At 36.4% G+C, this 20,912-nt stretch overlaps 1 protein-coding gene across 2 annotated transcripts in view; it reads left to right on the top strand.

The window, feature by feature from the left end:
* Window positions 1-20,912, top strand: part of POU2F1 (POU class 2 homeobox 1) — a 182,092-nt gene that overhangs the window by 51,664 nt on the left and 109,516 nt on the right. The window lies entirely within an intron of this gene.

The raw sequence follows: 20,912 nt of genomic DNA, 5'->3' as shown, positions 1-20,912 counted from the left end.
GAGTGCAATGGCGCGATCTCGGCTCACCGCAACCTCCGTCTCCTGGGTTCAGGCAATTCTCCTGCCTCAGCCTCCTGAGTAGCTGGGATTACAGGCACGCGCCACCATGCCCAGCTAATTTTTTGTATTTTTAGTAGAGACAGGGTTTCACCTTGTTGACCAGGATGGTCTCGATCTCTTGACCTTGTGATCCACCCGCCTCGGCCTCCCAAAGTGCTGGGATTACAGGCTTGAGCCACCGCGCCCGGCACCATCCAAGAATCTTGACAATCCTCTCTCATTTTCCTTTATAGCTCTTTCATGTTTTCCACCTTTTTCATTGTCTTTTAGAAAAATACTCTTCTGAAACATGCCGCTTTTAGTCCTCAGATTTGCAGTGAATGAATTGCAACTGATGAGCTCTGGGGCTAATCTTAGTCAAATGATTGTAATTTTTTAAAAAATTGAGACAGTCTCACTACAGGCAGGAGTACGTGATCACAGCTCGCTGCATCCTTGACCTCCTGGGTTTAAACAGTCCTCCCACCTCAGCCTTCCCCCAGTAGCTGAGACTACAGACTCACACCATTATGTCTGGCTTTTATTTTTGTTTTCTTTATAGTGATGGAGTCCCAGTGTGTTGCCCAGAGTGCTCTTGAACACCTGGGTCAAGTGATCCTCTCACCTCACCCTCCCAAAGTGTTGGGATTACAGGTGTGAGTCACTGTGCCCAGCTGTAATAATTGTTGATAGTAGAACTAGGATGAGAACAATAGTGTGTTCTTAACAGAAGACATTTATTTTTTGGCTTATTTAAAAGCTGTATTAAAACTTTAAGTGACATGAGATTTGGGTGGAGACACAAATCCAAACGATATTATTCTGCCCTGGTCCCTCCCCAATCACTCATGTCCTTCACATTGAAAAATACAATAAGCACTCTTCAGTATGACTACAGTAGGCCACAATGGCCCTGAAATCTCTGCTTATTATTTCTGAAATTGAAGATGGGGCTAAATACTGTTTCTAATTCAACTGTTCAGATTTTCCATTCCTGCTTTTTAAAATGTTAGTGTTTGCTTGAGCACACAGGCAAGATTATAGGATCTTTACATTTGAGTCACCCAGCAGAGCTCTGAAGGTTAGGGCAAGGAAAAAGACATCCTAAAATACTGTGCTTAAGCACCCTGTCTTAGTAATGGTAAGTTTTAAATTCTGCCACCCCTCCGCCATCCAGAAAGGTGGGGTAAGAATGACTGGTTAAGTGATACATGGAAGACTGCTATATCCTAACAAAGACTGATTGATGGTTCTGTGAAACATCACTTATGTCTTAGCTATTTTCCATTCTGAGTTTCTGTATAAGAATATCTTTGTGCCCTGGAAATGTTCAAGAGAAGGTATTTTAGATGAGTCTTATTTCATAACTTTAAGATTTTATTATGGAGCTGTTGGTTTGTGCCACATTATATCCAGCAGTTAGTGACCTAAGAGCAAAATATTTAGCTTATACTAGAAGACAACAGTAGTGTCCCCCTTTATCTGCTGTTTCTCTTTCTGTGGTTTCAGTTTTCCACAGTCAACTGCTATCCAAAAATATTAAATGGAAAATCCCAGAAATAATTTATAAGTTTTAAGTTGCATCATGTTCTGAGTAGTGAGATGAAGTTCATGGCGTCCCACTCTGTCCTGCCGGGGGGATGTGCATCATTCCTTTGTTCATTATATCCCACGCTGTGTACACTACCTGTCTGTCAGTCATTCAGTAGCTGCCTAGGTTATGAGATTGGCTGATCATTGCATTGCAGTGCTATATTCAGGTAACCCTCATTTTGCTTATAGTGGCCCCAAGGTGCAAGAGTAATGATGCTGACATAGTATTATAACTTCTATTTTATTATTATTATTGTTAATCCTATGCCTAATTTATAAATTAAACTTAATCATAGGTATGTGTATATATAGGAAAAACATATGTTACTTAGGGTTCAGTACTAGCCTCAGTTTCATTTGGGGGTCTTGGAATGTGTCCCCCACAGATAAGAGGGGACTATATTCTTATAGAAGAAGAATTTGATTTTTTAGGACATTATTTGCTGTTCAAACTATTGACCTACTCTTTGAGATAAGTTATTCTAAAGCTTTCATCTAAGTAAAAGCAATTAAATTTTGCCAGCACCACCACTGTCCCCAACCATTCTGAAGTATAAAGAGTTAAGATTAAGAACAGCAAGAATAGAAGTATTCAATAAAAAATTAAGTAGTTTCAGTTCCATATTGTCATCAAATGAGGGTGGGAAAGGCAAAGGAGAAAATTAGTAAGTATGGAAAAGAAAGAAATGAGTAGATAGAACAAAAAACATGAGAAAGAGAGCCGTGTTGCAGTCAGGAGAGAGTGCAGAGCGAGAGAGGATGGGCAGGATAAAAAAAATGGAAAACAAGTTTAATGAGTGAGTAGAATGTGCTCTTGCTGCATTCTGCTGCCATCTAAGCCATGGAATAATTCACTGTTCTGGGAAGTATTCTTAAGCTCATCAGTGACCTTCCGGTCATGAAATCCAGTGGGCATTCTTTCAGCCCTGTTCTTATTTGACCTCTCAGCAGTGTTTGACACTCTTAACCACTGACTCTTTCTTGAAACCTTTTCCTCCCTGGAAGCTCTGAAGTCATGCTCTCTTGGTTTTCCTCTCATCTCTCTCCTAACTCCTGCTTTGTCTACTTTGGGGTGTTTTTGTTTGTTTAAGACTTGGGATCTCGCTCTGCTGTCTAGGCTGGAGTGCAGTGGCACAATCATAGCTCACTGCAGCCTCAAACTCCTGGGTTTAAGTGACCTACCTGCCTCAGCTTCCTAAGTAACTGTTCATTTGACACAGTTTAGGAATTAAAGGTCAGGTAAAACTAGCCAATTCCTGAGCTGGAATTGAATCTATTCAGAATGTCTGGGAACTCCATTTTTACCTGTCAACCACACCTGGCTAATTAAAAGAAAATTCCCTAGGCCAGTCTTGAACTCCTGACCTCAAACAATCGTTCTACCTCAGCCTCCCAAAGCCTCGGATTACAGGCAGGAGCCACATCACCCCGGCCACCTTTGTTGTCTGTAGATATCCAAGTCTGTGAAAGCTCAGTCCTAGGCTTCCATTTCTTTTCATTCCTGCAACCTACCGAATGTATCTGTCCCAATGGCCTCAGTTACTACTTGCTGATACAGCATGCCATCCTCTAGTGTCTCACATGACAGCAAATAGCATCACCTTATTTATTCCGGTTTTCCAAGTTAAAGACTTAGGAGTAATTCCCAATGTCCCCTTTCCTTCACTTCCCAAATTCTTACTATACCAAGGCCTATTTGACATCCTTTAATAACTCTCAAATCCATATTTCCTGCTATCTTAGTCTGAGTAGCATCATCTCTGCCTTTCAGCACAATAGTAGCCCTTGCTAAATTTGTTCTCTACACTGAAGCTAGGGTACGGTATCTTATGAAAACACAAATCCAGTCATGTCATTCTCCTCTGTAACATTATTTCCTACCACTCTTAGGATAAAGACTGACCTTCCCCAGGCCTAACTCTTCCCTCTTATTCTTCCTCTCTGCACTTGAGCCACTGAGACTTTTGTTCAGATTCTCACAGGTACCATGCTCTGATCTTTTACTTCTCTGCTTAGTCTCCATTTCATTCTTCACCTGTCAACACAAAGGCTGTTTCCATAGAAAAACTGATTGTTGATATATGGTCTTGTAGATTCTGTTCTTTTGCTTATAGCATTTGTCATAATTTGTTATTATATATCTCTGTTATGAGGCTGAAAACTCCCAAGAGGGATCGAACTTTGCTTTACTCACTGCTGTATCTCCAGCACCTGGCACATGATAGGGAATTCATAGATGGTGGTTAAATAACTGGAGTTTGTCCTTTCTCTAGATCTAGGATATTTGTCACTGGTCCATAAATTTTACTTTCAGGAAATTTTAGGGCCCAGCATAATCTGATTAGGCTTCAACAATGAAGGTATGTTACCTTTATCATTCGACACAGTTTAGGAGCTAAAGGTCAGGTAAAGTCAGGCCAATTCCTGAGCTGGAATTGAATCTGTTCAGATTATCTGGGAGCTTTATGTTTACCTGTCCTGACAAGTCTTCTAAAAAAAGATATGTTGACTTAGCTCATGTTTCAGCATTCGTTTCAGTGGTTACAATGCGCCAGACATTTCACCAACTTTAATTAGCTGTCCCCCTTCATTTGTCTATTTTAATATAATTTAATAAAATTCTATTTTAATATAATTAATTTTAAACTTGGTTTTCAAGACCTCTATTTCACATGGGTACATAGTTGTATGATTCTTTAAGTAAAGCACTTTGCAAATAAAATGATCACTTGAAAGATATTTTTTCATTTGATTATAATTAGGTAAATTAAAGGGAATACATAATTACACATGTTAAAGGTATTCAAATGCTATTGAAACAGGATTGGTGTCTCCATGTTCTTCCATTTCCTTCTATGCCACCCTGATTATAATGGTACGCAGTGTTTATAGCGTAAGCCTGACCATGTTAAATGAACACACATTATGTGTGGAATATGTACATTCGTGAGTAGTAGTAAGTAACAAATGTTGTTAACTGATAAGATATAGCAAACATGAATAAAAAACATTTAATGTGGATTAAGAAATTCAGTCCTTTGTTTTGTAAGGTAATGCAACTGACCTCCGCCCTATGATGCAGACAAGAGCTGTTACAAGTTATCAAATGTAAGTTTATGAAAAAGAACCATTTTTCTTATTGATGTGTCCCTCCCATGGCAGAATATATAACAGAGTTAAGAGAATAATGTGTTACCTACCCTTGCAACCCAGATAAATGTAGAAATCCTTGATAATTTAGTTATATGAGCTTGAGGAATACTTTAAAGGTGAGAACCATGACTTAGAGGAAAAATGTGATTCTTGGTAGAGGGAACTGCAGCTTAAATGTTCCAGAGCAGGTTGGGCATGGTGGCTTACCTCTGTAATCCCAGCACTTTGGGAGGCTGAGGCAGGTGAATCACCTGAGGTCAGGAGTTTGAGACCAGCCTGGCCAACATGGCGAAACCCCGCCTCTACTTCAAAGAAGGAAAAAAAAAAAATATGTGTAAATATATATATATATATATATACACACACACACACACACACACACACACACACACATACATATATATGTATATATATTTATAAATTTAAATTTATAGATTTTTATATATATTTATAAATTTACATTTATAGATTTATATATGTAAATTAGCTGGATGTGGTGGCGCATGCTTGTAATCCCAGCTACTTGGGAGGCTGAGGCAGGAGAATCACTTGAACCTGGGAGGTGGAGATTACGGTGAGCTGGTATTACACCACTGCACTCCAGCCTGGGTGACAGAGGGAGACTGACTCAAAAAAACCCAAATATTCCAGAGGGAATAAATATTGATGGGAGTTGGGTAGGGACAGATGGAACTAAGTGGAAGGGTTAACGAGCAGGTTTACTTGTCTAGATTGAGAAAAAAAATGGTGACTCATGGAAAGTATAATTGGAAACATAGTAAAAAAAAAACCTCTGACTTGACAAAATGATTTGTATTTAAAACCATATTGTAAATGTGTGATATCAGAAATAATAGTTTTCCTCTGCTGATATTGTGAAAATAAAAGAAGACATGATATGTGGCAAATATGCTTGGTGTTTGAGCTTTATTTTTTTTTTTTTCTTTTTTTTCTTTGTTAGGGGTTTTATCACTATTGACATTTAGGGTAGGGTTTTTTTTTTTTTTTTTTGAGACTTTTAGTTTTTATAGCTAGTCTATTCATTTTGAGAATGTGGAAAAATAACTCTGAACACTTCCCACTAGTAAACATGTTAGGCTCTCAATAAGACAATTTCTATAGTCAGTCATTCTGTATCAGTGTCAGCCAGAATTACTTAAAGGTATGAACAGTATTACGACAGTCACCCTTAAAATGATAGTCAACTTTGGGCTTTTACATAGCCCTTACTTTGTGTCAGGGTGTGTTACAAATCAATTTTGCCTTCCTTTGTTTTCAAATGATTCTGATTTAGGCTTTTGTGAACGTTTGACTTTTCTTCCCTTTTCACTGAGGTAGCTTCCTTTGCATGATCTTTGAATAGTCTTTTTTTTTTTTTTTTTTAAGTCCTAACTAAACATAAAAAGTAAGATTTTCCTTCTTTCAAACCCTCTCCCTGAAATTATAATAATTGTGCTAAATTATCAGCTTAGATGTCCTCATGCCAAAGGCATTTATTAAGTGTCCATATGTTTGTTACTGTGCTGTGTTGTAGCAATAAAGTAGGAACACACAGGACTCACATCTATTAAGTGCTTTTAAAGTGCCTGGTAACACAAATGTAAATCATATTTTCAAAGTCATTCATATAAATAGTGTCATGTCCTGCCTGCCCGCTCTCCATCAGAGCTAAGTATCTTAAATGCTTTAAGATTACATCCCCATAGGAAGAGGGTGGAATGTTTAGTCTTCATTTGTGACTGGCTCAAATGAACAGATGTAAGTTATACAGTTCTCCAAAGGTTCATTTGTAGACCAGTCTTAATTTAAAATGTACATCATGTATTTGGGTATTGACGAAAAAGCCAAACTCTGTTATTTAAGCAGATGTATAACTTACATCTGTTCATTTGAGCCAGCCACAAACGAAGACTAAACATTCCACCCTCTTCCTATGGGGATGTAATATTTTTTCAATTGTTACCCAGTTACCTCTATCACACCCATTCTCTTTAAAGAGAACAATTGAAAAGTGAAATGAAGGTTGCCTGACATCTGAGAATAATTCTGGAGTGAGACAGTGTGTTGAGGAATACTTGATTAGGAAGAAGATAGTGATAAAAGAAAAGCCTCAGCTAAATTAAATTTAAAGGAATTTAATTGAGCAACTAATGATTTGCGAATTGAGCAGCCTTCCCACCCAGAGTACGCTCAGACACTCTGGTGCAGCCACATGGTGGAAGAAGATTTATGGACAGAAAAAGGAAAGTGACATATAGAAAATGGGAGTGAGGTACAGAAACAGCTGGATTGGTTACAGCTCCTCATTTGCCTCATTTGAACATGGTTCAAACAGTTGGCTGCATTTGATTGGCCAAAACTCAGTGATTGGCATAGGTGTAGGCTACCGTCTGGTTACACCTCCACTTGTTATAGTTCACCATGTACAGAAAAACCTTTAGGCCAAACTTAAAATAGGGTAAGGAGGCAGCCTTAGGCTATACTTGATTTAACAATAGAGACCTTTCCTTTTTATTCCCGACTTCTAAATTCTGCTGTGAGTTGAACTTCTCCCTTAGGCACATCACATTAAACATATCCAGACTCATTCTTCTCCATTTCAGGCCACACTTTCTCCTGTACTCGTATTTTCCTGCTCATCTCCTTCACTCAGTTGCACATGTTGCTTAGTACCAAGGCTTCCTTCTTTATATTATTCATACCCAGTTCTTTTCCATACTCATGGCTACCGCTTTAATTCTAGCTCCTACTCTTGCCTGTGGTTCATGGGCTGGCGCCCTCGCTATTTTCATACTTAGCCCCTCAAATCTATATTCATATTGTTACTCAAGTAAACGAAAACCATTTTTAAAATTTCTGTTAAATCAGTCTTGCTTAAAACTTAAATCCACACAGCTTTAAGGACTAACTTTAAGTTAGTTTAAGTTGAAGTTGAACCCTCAATATGAGGACCTTCATAATGTGGTCGTTGTCTATCTTTCCAGCCTCTTCTCCTGTCACTTCTTCACCTCTTCTTTTCACTCTGTCTTATCATTGGTGTTTCCTGGATTTATCTCTGTCACACCTCTTTTTTCTTCCCATGTTCTACTTTTTCTGTACATTTCTACCCTCATATCATTGGTTTCACTTGTTTCTACTTCTCAGGGAAGCCTGCCCTGACTTTCCTGTAGGGTTTAGATATTGCACCTCCTCTCTGCCCCATTAGCTTCCTAGCAAATGGAGTTAAATGCAGAGCTTGCTCCTGAGGCTGACTGTCCAGGTTAGAACTTTAGCTCCACTCTGCTGATTACATCTTCTTGGGCAATTTACTAAATATCCCTGTCCCTGTTTTTTTCGTATGTAAAATGGGAGTTATAAAAGAACCTCATAGGGTTGTTCTTGTGGGAGTAAATTAATGTATGTCAGACACTTAGAATAATTGTGCTTGGTACATATTAATACTTACTGAACATTAACCTATTACTGTCTTGTGCGTACCTCACTCATAGGACACCTTATTTGGTATTGAACTTCTCTTTTACTTGTTTCTTTACTACATCGTGACCCTTTTTTGAGGACGAGAACTAAATCTTATCAACCTAAAGTTTATTTAAAAATATTTGAGCATCCATTAAGTCATTGATACTTGGCTAAGTCCAAACTATGGCCTGTTTTTATAAGACCCCTGAGCTTTAAGAATATATCCAAAAAAAAAAAAAAAAAAAAAGGGAAGAAGAGCATGGGACAGAGAACATGGGCTCACAAAGCCTAAAACATTTACTATGTATAATTTATTTCACAGAAAACATTTGCTGATCCCTGAGCTAGATCTTGAGGATGTTGATGTTATACGTAACATGATTGGAATCCAATAAATACTTGTTGGAATGAATGGATGGTTGGATAGATAGATAAATGATCAGAATTGTGTATATTGGTGATTATTCATTAAGAAATGACAGCAACATGAAAGTCAGTGAAGATTCCAAAATAGTTGCTTTCTCGTTTGCTGACATGAGACTAGACTCTCTGCACTTTGTAGGTAGAGATGTTTTAGGGTCCTCTTTCTATTGTGTTTTTAGAAGTTGGACACAAGAATGGTGTTCAAATGCCTGGTGTTAACATGTGATAGAAGAGAATTTGCTATTTTCTGTAGTTTGTACTGATTAAAAGTTTCAGGTAGTCTACTGTGTTTTCCATTAGACATTCCTTGCTTTCATTGCTAGAAATGTCATAAAGGAGAGGATCCTCACTGTCATTTAATAAATAATAATAGCCTAAGTGGTTAATTTTATGCCTTATCCCTGCATAAAACAAATAGTAAATACTCTGAATTTAACTAGCTTAGTATTTGGTTTGTGTAGAATTGTGGAGTTAGAGAAGTCTGAGTAAGTTCAAGCCATATTCTTTAATATTTATTTTTGACTACTTTTAGGGATTTTTTATTGAAGCAATTTACGCTGTAACTATTGTATTCTATATTTATGGCATCAGAACAATTTTTCTTCCTTCATTTTTGTTTCTTTAATGATTCAACTTTCTATCTGCTCTTAAATAGTATATGTGTTAAAACTAATGTCCAAATGGTAATAAATTTGTTGTTGTTGTTATTAATTGATAATTGTTTGGATGTTGCTAATCTGAAAAAGACCATAGAGAGTATTTACACCAAGTCTTTCATTTCACAGATGGGTCACTAATTTAAAATCACAAAGTTTCTTGGTAGTAGGATGACAGTGGAAAGCCAGCGCTCTGGCTTCCACTGTTTTGTTCTCGGATAGACCTTGCTGCATCTCCTATTGTCCTGGTTTTTTATGAAGTGAGAGCTTAACATCTTCAGTTACGTCGTTATGCTGAACTTAGGCAGTGTAGTGCACTCTTTACATTGCTACCTGACAGAATAATAACGATCAAGACCTAAAATCTATTTCTAGTTTATTTTTTAGTTATTTGAAAATATTCTACCGTATTCACTTTGCTTTTCCCATTGTGAATGCTCCAAGAAACTTTAAAAAAATATAGGTAATGGTGTGACTATGATTTGATACATTTTAATATAGGCAATGTCAATATTTTGTGACTTTTATGTCAATATTAGATTATATTTTTCCTCTTCAGAGGGACTTTTTAATGAAAAAATGGGGAATAACTTGATTCTAGTCTTGTAAAGTCTTCTTTCATGGCACCTTGAACTCTCATACATACAGTGGTAGACTTTCTACTTTCATATTATCCTTCGCTGTTTTCATTTAGAATCCTGTTAGTGCCTTTCACAGTAAATGTTTGTTGAATTGAATTGAACCTTCTCAGTAGAATTGTTTTGCTTTGCTGAAAAATGTTTTGTTGCAAGTATAGCAGAATAACTTGTCATTATTTGCTGTCTATACTTGATTCATTCATGTTCATAATATTTTTAACATATTTTTCTTTGTTTACTTAGATGTGGAAATTATATTCAAAATCACTTGGCAGCTGTGATGTCAGTACAAGAGCAATAGGCTAAGTTAAAAGATGAAGTTTATGCCTTCATTCTGCCACTTGTGTAGCATTTATATTAGGACAATCTGCCTGAATTTCCTTTTCTCATCTGTAAAATAAAGAATGACTGCTTTATAGAGTTTTGTTAGGATTAAAAGGGAATCACATTTAAGCCTACTTAGCATGTATCTGGTACATGGAAGTGTTCAGTAAATGTTTGCCACATTAAAAAAATGGCAATATGTACTTTAGATGTATCTTAAGACTATTTTTAGTAAAAGTTTTAGAGAATCACAAAACCTTAGACTTAGAAGGGATATCAGAGTTCAAGCCCAGTTCCCCTTATAAGAATTAAATTTCTTCTCTGCTGTCCTGGGCTAGTCCTCATTTATCAGTTGCTATTTAGTTTCTTCTTTGTGCAGGTCTCTGCGGTGGGTTTTTGGGAAGCTGCAGAGTTGAATTAGGACAGATACTCTTCTCAAGAAGGTTGTTACGGGTAAGCTTCATGGAAGAAGTGGCAGTTGAGCTAGAACTTGAAGGATAGGGTAGAATCTGAATATTTATAGGGGTTGCCGACTACAGGAACACAGGGAAGAAAGGAGTGAAGACTTTGAGCAGTTGCAGAAAATCATTAATAAATGAATAATTTCATTTGACTGGATGAGAGAAGGTAAAGAAATAATGAAAAGTGTGGCTGGAATAGAAAATTATGGCCAAATAATAGAGATCCTGGATACATTGCAACAGTTGGACTTCCTGGTACTCATCAAATGAAGTAAAATGAAAAATTTTTCACTGGGGGTGATACAGTCAGTTTCATTCAGCCTTTTAATATATGTGCCAATCTTTAAATAGTTCTTTATTAATATTAACTTCTTGTAACTTTGATCTCTTTGCTGTAGTTCATTCTCTTTAACCTTAGAGTCAGTCCCTCTGTCATCCTTCATGTCAAATAAGACACCTGTCAGTTTTGCCTCTAAAACACATTAAGTCTATCCTCATTGCTACTGAGTTACTGTCACATGTGGTACAGGATCAACTGGTAAGTTTCCATTCCGACTCTCCTGTTTAGAGCGTTCATCAAAACCTCTGGTAACCTTTATTCTCTTATAAATAGAAAGCGTAGTGAAAACCATGTCACTCCCCTTGATTCTTATCTTCAAAATTATAGTGAAGCTAAGCAGTCTGCTAATTCTTATTTTCCCATTGTAGCCAAAGCAGGAATCACTGAGGTAATAAGTTATTGTTTATGCATTACCTTATACTGTGGAGCACTAGAGATGTCTGTTAAAATCAGGACAAAGAAACAGACAAGTAAACCACAGTGACAAGGTAGAGTAAAATAAGTACATACTTATTTTGTGTAGTGCTATGGAATCACAGAAGGGGCAAACAATACTGGTTTAAAGCTTGCTTTTGAAGATTGAAATTATTGTTTTAAAGGTTATTTTCAAAGATTTCTGGCAATATAATGGGTTAGATAACCTGAAAAATTATGTGAAATGTCTACAGATGTCTACAACATTCCTTTACATGTTTTCCCTGCAAGCTCAAATATGTGAGGGATTTCCCCAGGGTCACTGAAGAGAAAAATGAGTATTTATCAAGCTAATGCCGGGGCTGCCCTAAGTAAGGGCCTTTGTTCAAACCACACACAGATCTTTGTGTTACATTAGATCTTCTTGAGAAAAGACTGGATTTTTCAGGGTGGGGAAATGGAGCTGAGGATCCCTGTATAGAGCTGTAACCCTTAAAGACTTTATGCTCTTAGCAAAAGGGTAGGCTGGGGGAAAAAAATCCACCCACCAGCAAAGTACAGTGATGAAGATCTTAGCCTTAGATCTAAATAGAAGTCGTCTCTGAAAATTTACAGCATAACACTTTTAAAATACAAGTTTGCTATTTGAATTTGTCCACCTGTGTGGTCGGGGAAACCCAAAGACAAGAAATTAAAATGATCCTGAGCTAGAAGTGCCTCAGGTGGAGCAGAGGCAAATACATGGCCTTACTGAAGGAATGTGCTTTCAACACAAGCTTCACAGATTCCTCCAGATTAAAGTTTTCCAGATACCAGCCTGTAACCCAAAATGACAAGAAAATGACCTAGGAGAAAAACAAGATGACATCAGAAAGTTGCAGCAAAACAACCAACAAAGGAGAAAAAAGGTCATTGAAATTTAGAAACGTAATAGATAAGTTTAGCAATTGATTAGATATGTTTTGAAGAATGATTTAGGAAATTAACATATGTGGCACTGACCTGTTTTCTTCTGAGTCTCTTTTCCCTGAGATGAAAAATGTATAAGAGAAGTTCAGAGATAAGGAGAATAGAATGAGGTTCAAAATGAATCTAATTGGAGTTAGAGAGAGAATAGGGATAGTTGTCAGCTACTATCAATTTAAATACATACTAGCTGAGATTTGATACAAAGTATGAATTCTCAGCTTTAGGAAACACAATGAAACTCCAAGCGGGATAAGTAAAAATTCTATACCTAGACACATTATCATGAAATTGCAGAAAATCAGATATAAAGAGAATATCTTAATAAAGAGTAGAAAAAAATAGATGATTAATCATAAAAGAGCCACATTTAACTACTCAATAGTGAAGCCTAAAGACAGTCAAATTATACTGAGAAAAGATAACTGCCAACCTTAAATTTGAACTTTAAGAGTAAACATGAAACATATTTTTGGACAAATAAAAACTGAGTTGGCTACCATTATACATGCTTTTAAAATATGTACTTAAGAGAGAAGGAAGTTGAACTCGGAAAGACTGAAATGCAAGAGGGAATAATGAGCAGATAAATTGGTAGCATGTGGGTAAATCTAAACTATGATTATTTTATGACCTTGGTACATAGTAAATGCTTGGCTAACAGATACATGATTCATCAGTTTTCCTGAAATAACATGTTTCTTTTTCCATTGTGACAGAACATGGAATTGACTTCATATTCAGAAATTTTCAAAGAGAAGCTGGAATCTCAACAGGATTCCTGACGCGGTTAGTCTTATTTTTCAGAGTTAACAGATTCAGTGTCTCTAGGATCTGATTTGGAGTGGCTAGGTTTCTTAAAAATTTATGTTGGCTGAGTGTGTGAGCCTAGGAGTTTGAGTCCAGCCCAGGCAACATAACGAGGCCCCATCTCTACAAAAAAAATTTAAAAAATTAACCAGGTGCTGTGGGCTGTGCCTGTAGTTCCAGTTACTCAGGAGGCTGAGGCAGGAGGAGTGCTTGAGCCCAGGAGTTTGAGGTTGCTATGAGCTGTTATCAGGCCACTGCACTCCAGCTTGGGCGACAGAGCAAGACCCTGGTGAACAACAGCAACAACAACAAAACAAAGATTTGTGTCTACTTATAGGCTGCTGAGCAAATTTTAATTTAGATAATAACTGACACTGTGCTCTCACAAGATCCTAATTGTTTATGTTGAGTTATAGTTTGGATCTAGAATTTCCGTTTAAAATGTTCTCAGATTTCACATTTATTAAATAGAAGATAGTTCTAAATTTATTATTTGAAGGAACCTGGGCTAATCTTGGGGAAAACATTATAAACAAAAAATAAAATAGAACTTGGTGCTCTTTAAATGGCCAAGAACATCACAAACCAGAAGCTGTTCTTGGTTACTTAATGGCCCTGACTTTTAAAAAGAAGTATTTGGCTAGACCATGTTTTTACTTTTGTTTTTTTAAACTATTGACTTTCAGATAGTCTTTGGAGGGGTATACTTGTACTAGCATTTTGCTGGATGAACTGCGTTTATTTAGAATCAATAAAGGAGTGCTCTGAGCACATACTTCTTGTTTGGAAATAATTTATTTCAAATTTTATGATAGACTTAAGTCTACGATTCCTGATATAATATTTATTGATTTTCTAGGTATCATTCATTCTTTCAAAAATATTTCTGAATGCCTGTCAGATTCTACCATACACTAAGTTTACTGTACTGAACATAGCTAATAAGATGCCTGTGCTCAGCAAGCCTACCTTCTAGTGGAGATTAAACAGAAACCAGACAAGTGAACAGGGTTTACACTTAGGAGAAGTACATAGAAAAAATAAAATCAGATGATTTGATAGTGACTTGGAAGGGTCTCTCTGAGGAGGTGACATTCAGACCAAGACTGGAATAGGGAAAAGAAGCCACCTGGGCAGACAGTGGAAGGAACAGAAATCGCAAAGGCTGTGAGGTGCATGAGTGAGCTTGGTGTACATTTACATGGTGCTATAAGTACTGAGAGGGTATATTCATGTGATGGTTTAATGTGACTAACATATTTTGTGGAAATTAATTTCGATTTTATGATCAACCACACCAGATTGCCATAACTTAAAATTCCTATCTCAGGTGTTAAAAGTTAGACTAATTTTTACTCTGTTCTATATTTGGCCACTGGAACTCAAACCCAGTTTAAAACATTTGGTCTGAGATGTTAATTTATTTGCTGGCTTGTGGTCTGTTCTCTTTTTGACAGTTTTTTGTGACCCCATTGTAATGTAAAAACATTTAAATATTTGCTAAATCAGTTGAATTATAAATGTACATTTTTACATGGAGAGACAAAATATAATGAAAATGAATTATAATAATTTGGAAGATACTTTAAAGGCAGTATCCAAAACTTCAAATTATGTTATATAGTTTAAGCACTTAATTTGTTTTCTTTAGAATAAACCTTATTCCACAAATGTGTAATTATTTACAGGTTTCCTACATAAATAAGAAACTACAAAGATTGCATGAAGGCTGGGTGCTGTGATTCACGCCTGTAATTTCAGCACTTTGGCGGGCAGAGGCAGGTGGATCGCTTGAGCCTTGGGGTTTGAGACCAGCCAGGGCAACATAGCAGCAGAGTGCAGTTTCCTATACATAGTAATCTCTCAGTTACTTGTTGAGTGAATGAATGTGTGAACATTTTATGAAATTATCTTTGCGAATAGTTGCTAATGATCAGTATACTTTAAAAGATTGGCATAATGTTGGTGATTTTTTAAAAAGTCCTTTTGGCCAGGAGCAGGGGCTTATGCCTGTAATCCCAACACAGAGGTGAAGGCGGGAGGATCACTTGAGGCCAAGGGTTCAAAACTAGGCTAATAAACATAGCCAGACCTCATCGCTACAAACGAAAAATTTAAAAACCAGCTGGACATGGTTGGTACTTGCCTGTAATCCCAGCTACTGGGGAGGCTGAGGCAGGAGGATTGCTTGAGCCAAGGAGTACAAGGCTGCAGTGAATTACAATTGGATGACAGAGTGAGACCCTGTCTGGAAAAAAAAAGTTGTTTTATAAAATTGTTGGAAAATATGCATTTCTGAAGGAGAGAAGTCAATGTAAAGAACACTCATCTGGACTAAGAATCAGAAAATGGGTCTGAATTTCAGCTGTGCTATTCACTCAGAGTGTCCTAAATAAATCATGCAACCTTGCACATCATTTCCTTATTTATGCAATGAAAAGCATTGGGTTGATCATTGCTAACATTTCTCTCTGCTCTAAAACTCTGTGATTTTTATCCTTTGCTATTTGCAAGAACTAGAAGAGATAAAGTTTGCCTTTTATGTTAGATTTGATTCTAAATCTAATGATATAGGGACAACAATGCTTAAGCTATTTTTTGTGAAGTGATAAGAAAGAATCCTGGGAAAGATTCAGTGTTGGTTTGCACAGCTGATTATTTGTTATGATTAATTGTTCCACATCTGTTTTCTTGTATGGCCTGTAACCTGTCTTATTTTTCACTTAGTATTGGGATTATTTTAGTACAAACAAGTGATATATTTGTTTTTTTAATTTCTTTTTTTTATTATACTAAACAAGTGATATATTTGTAAGAAGGGATCCAGATAGTATGGTAAAATGACTGGTTGCTGATATTCTCTAAGTAAAAGAAGATTCTGGGGGATAGTCTATAATAAAGGAAAAACACATTTTTTAAGGTTTTAATTTTTCAGAGTGGTAGGAGGTACTAGGTGCTTCTCTCATATTAAGTGTAACATTTTCTTTTGTAGCATGTTAGCATATTGTTAAAGTTTTCCAATATGAAAATACTGTTTACTAGCATATTAAAACTTAGCAAAGAGAATTTTAATAGCCTTATTTAGTCTCCTAAACAGTCTGAGGCAGGGAAAGATTATTTGAGTAACAACACTGTAGGTGCTCTCTTGTCTCCCTAGTGAGCAAAATGAATTCTGGCTACCTTGTGGTAGTGCTGCTGGCTTCAGGCTCCTGAGATCTGGCATGGCTGTTGTACTGTCTGACTTGTTTTCTTTCAAGATCATGTTAGGCGAGAGGGAGGGGGAGGGGGGGAGGGGGGATTTATATTACCTTGTCTCAATGCTTTGAGAGTGGGTGAGGCAGGGGCAAGAGCTGTTGAGGCTTCTTATAGATAATGTAAATAATGCTTTTTTGACTTGGTTTTCTTTTACCATCTTTTTTGTCTCTATTATGAAATCTATTATGTAAGTAAGAAGGAGAAATGACAGAAATGCCAGTGTACCAATTCAAGATAGGATCTTCGTTTGATTTAGCTAAAATTTACCCTACTTGTTGATGTAGTTTTTAATAATAGAAAACCATTTCTTGATGCTTGGAATTTTTATCTGCACTTTCCACTTTGAATATTACTGTTAGCTGTTAAACACCAGGTTTACTGTCCAGAGCACCAAGCAAAGCTTTAGAAATTTCCACCATCATTAAACCCTGAACAGACTGACAACAAGCAACAAGATTGAATCAATTAAAAACAAAAACAAAACTTGCCAACAAAAACAGTCCAGGACCAGATGGATTCACAGCTGAGTTCTACCAGATATTAAATAAGAATTGGTACCAATCACACTGAAACTATTCCAAAAGATTGATAAAGAGGGAACCCTCCCTGTATCATTCTATGAAGCCAGTATCACTCTGATACCAAAACCAGGAAAGAACATAAAAAAAAGAAAACTAGAAGAAATAACAAATAAGTAAATAAATAAAAATTGAGGACCAATATCCCTGATAAACATAGATTCAAAAAACCTTAACAAAATACTAGCTAACTGAATCCAGCAGGACATAAAAAAGGTAATCCGCCATGATCAAGTAGGTTTCATCCCCGGGATGCAAGGATGATTTATACACAAGCCAATAAAAGTGATATATCACATAAACAGAATTAAAAACAAAAACCATATGATCATCTCAATAGACAAAGAATAAGCATATGATAAAATCCAGCATCCCTTTATGATAAAAACCCTCAACAAATTAGGTGTAGAAGGGACTTACCTCAAATTAGTAAAGCTGTATCTGACAGACCCACAGCCAACATTGTACTGAATGAGAAAAAGTTGAAAACGTTCCCCCTGAGAACTAGAACAAGACAATGATGCCCACTTTTACCCCTTCTATTTGACATAGCCCTGGACGTCCTAGCCAGAGCAGTCAGGCAAGAGAAAGAAATAAACAGCATCCAAATTGGAAAGAGGAAGTCAGACTATCACGATTGTATGCCTAGAATACCCTGAAGACTCCTAGATTTGAGAAACAAATTCAATAAAGTCTCAGGTTACAAAATCAGTATTTACAAATCAGTAGCTCTGCTGTACACCAGTGACGAAGCCAAGAATCAAATGAAGAACTCAATCCCCTTTACAACAGCTACAATAAAATATAAAATACTAGGAATATACTTACCCAAGGAGGTGAAAAGATCTCTGTAAGGAGAACTACAAAACATTGCTGAAAAAAGTCATAGATGACACAAATAGAAACACATCCCATGCTCACAGATTGGAAGAATCAATATTGTGCCAGTCTACAGATTCAATGCATTCCCTATCAAAATACCAACATCATTTTTCAAAGAATTAGGAAAAAATCCTAAAATTCATATGGAACCAAAAAAGAGCTCAGGTAGCCAAAGGTAATTGTAAGCAAAAAGAATAAATCTGGAAGAATCACATTAGTGGATTTCCAGTTATACTACAAGGCTGTAGTTACCAAAGCAGCATGGTACTGGTATAAAAGTAGGCATGTAGACCAATGGAACAGGACAGAGAACTCGGAAATAAAGCTAAATATTTATAACCAACTAATCTTCAATGAAGCATACAAAAACATAAGTTAGAAAAGGACACCCTGTTTAATAAGTGATGCTGGGAAAACTGGCTAGCCACATGAAGAATGAAACTGGATTCTTATCTCTCACCTTATGCAAAAGCCAACTCAAGATGGATCAAAGACTTAAATCTAAGTTTCAAAACCAGAAGTAGAAGTTAACCTTGGAAAAACTCTTCTGGACATTGGCCTAGGCAAAGAATTCATGACTAAAACCCCAGAAGCAAATGCAACAAAAACATAAATTAGTCGGACCTGATGGAATCAAAAAGCTTCTGCACAGCAAAAGAAATAATCATCCGAGTAAGCAGAAACAACCCACAAAATGGGAGAAAATATTTGCAAACTATACATCTGACAAAGGACTAGCGTCTAGAATCGACAAGGAGCTCAAACAAATAAGCAGGGAAAAAAACCACAAATAATTCCATCAAAAAGTGAGCAAATGACATGAGTAAACATTTCTCAAAAGAAGATATGCAAGTGGTCGACAAACATAAAGAAATGCTCGGCGTCATGAATTATCAGGGAAATGCAAGTTAAAACCACAATGAGACACCACTTTATTACTGCAAGAATGGCCAGATGTGGCGAAAGGGGAACGCTTACACACTGCTGATGGTAATATAAATTAGTATAAGCTTATGAAAAATAGTGTGGAGATTCCTTAAGGAGCTAACAGTAGAAGGCTGGGCACAGTGGCTCACACCTGTAATCCCAGCACTTTGGGAGGCCAAGGCAGGCAGAAAAGACATCTGTACATGTATGTTTTTTGCAGCCCAGTTCACAGTTGCAAAGATAATGGAGCTAACCTGAGTGCCCGTTGACTAATGAGTAGATAAAAGAAAATGTGGTATGTATCCACTGTGGAATACTATTCAGCCATAAAGTGGAACAAAATAATGTATTTTACAGCAACTTGGATGGAGCTGGAGGCCGTTATTCTAAGTGAAGTAACTCAGGAATGGAAAACCAAATACCTTAAGTTCTCACTGATAAGTGGGAACTAAGCTATGAGTATGCAAGTGCATACAGTGATAAAATGGGCTTTGAAGACTCAAAAGTGGAAAGAGAGTGCCAGATAAAAAAAACTACATATTGGTTACAACATACACTATTCAGGTGACAGGTGCTTTAAAATCTCAGAATTCACCACTATATTATTCATCCATGTAACCAAAAACCACTTGTACCTCCAAGGTATTGAAATATTTTTTAAAATTTTAAAGAAATTTTTGCCATTACTTTTGTGGAGCAATGAACGTGATTCAGAGGCTACAATGGTAATAACGGATTTCTCTTAATGTCCTACTAAGTTGGTTGCTTAGTGTTACCATAACCAGTATAAAGTGAATGGACCATAGAAGGCCTTCTACTGCACCAGGGATAATAGGGATCCCCTTAAGGGGGGAAATTTTTTGTTGTAATTGCAGGATGAGTGACTTTAAACATGAAAAAAAGTAAGAGTCTATGAAGAGATGTGTTATGAAGCTGCTTTTTTTAATTCAGAAGGGGAACGTATATAGTAACTGCTACAATATTTTAAAATCTTTAAAATTTTTATTTGGTCTAAAAAACATTACAAGTAGAAAACTTTTTTAAAGTTTCTGTACAGTTAAGTCATGAGTTGGACAAAGAATTTATCCTACTGAAGGAAATAGATTATTGGTGGAGACTCAGTAGTAAGGGCCGCATTTTGGAAGTTCATCCATTAAGCCTTTTTATATTCAGGTAAAATGAGACCTAAACTCAGGCCAAATGGAGAGATGGTCAGAAAGAATCCAGTTTTATGTTACTTCTAAGCAACCTGAGCTTTGTGTTTGAAAAATCTTCATTCATATTTGTCTATTTCATCTTCGTCACAAAACTTAGAACTTTCTCATATTGTAACATATCCTTAAATTTAATATCAATATTGTAATTCCTGCCAAAGTGGTTTTTATTTGTTTTTAATCTTTCTCTGTTGGACCCATTTTTAGGACTCTAACTGGTTCATCTTAGCTCTTCGTTATCTGAAGCAGAAAAACTTCTTTTGAGAGGCTCTTTGTAATAAAATAATAAAAACTGATTGCACAGCATTGCACTCCATTATTTACACTGATTCGGATAATAAAGGAAAAGTGTTCAGTCAGATTCTAGGGACCTAACCAAATATATTAGGAAAGTAAAGAATGCAGCTAAAATTATTTTAATAAAAATGAATTTACAAAAACTGTGTCCATTAAAAAGATTGAAACAAAAAATAGAAATGTATAGTAAATATTAACCATTTAGTGTGAACCTGCAAGTCCTTTTTCCTATGCTCATATATATGTCCATAGATATATGTAAAAGTGGAATCATACCTGTAACCATCCAGCATATTTCCAATTGTATGCAAAGCACTGTAGTGTGAAATATGGGGACCGTTTGCACTTTAAAAAACTTGTATCATAAAGGCTGATTTTTAAAAAATTATAGGCTGGAAAGGTACAATATGCTATGTATGTTTATATGCTGTATATGAAGGCTGATTTAAAAAAAATTACAGGCTAGAAAAGTTGGTGCAAATA

This window comes from Sapajus apella, unplaced genomic scaffold (assembly GCF_009761245.1).
Source record: "Sapajus apella isolate SASKATOON/1434 unplaced genomic scaffold, GSC_monkey_1.0 scaffold25, whole genome shotgun sequence".
NCBI lineage: Eukaryota > Metazoa > Chordata > Mammalia > Primates > Cebidae > Sapajus > Sapajus apella.
This window is presented reverse-complemented; position numbering and strand designations above follow the sequence as displayed.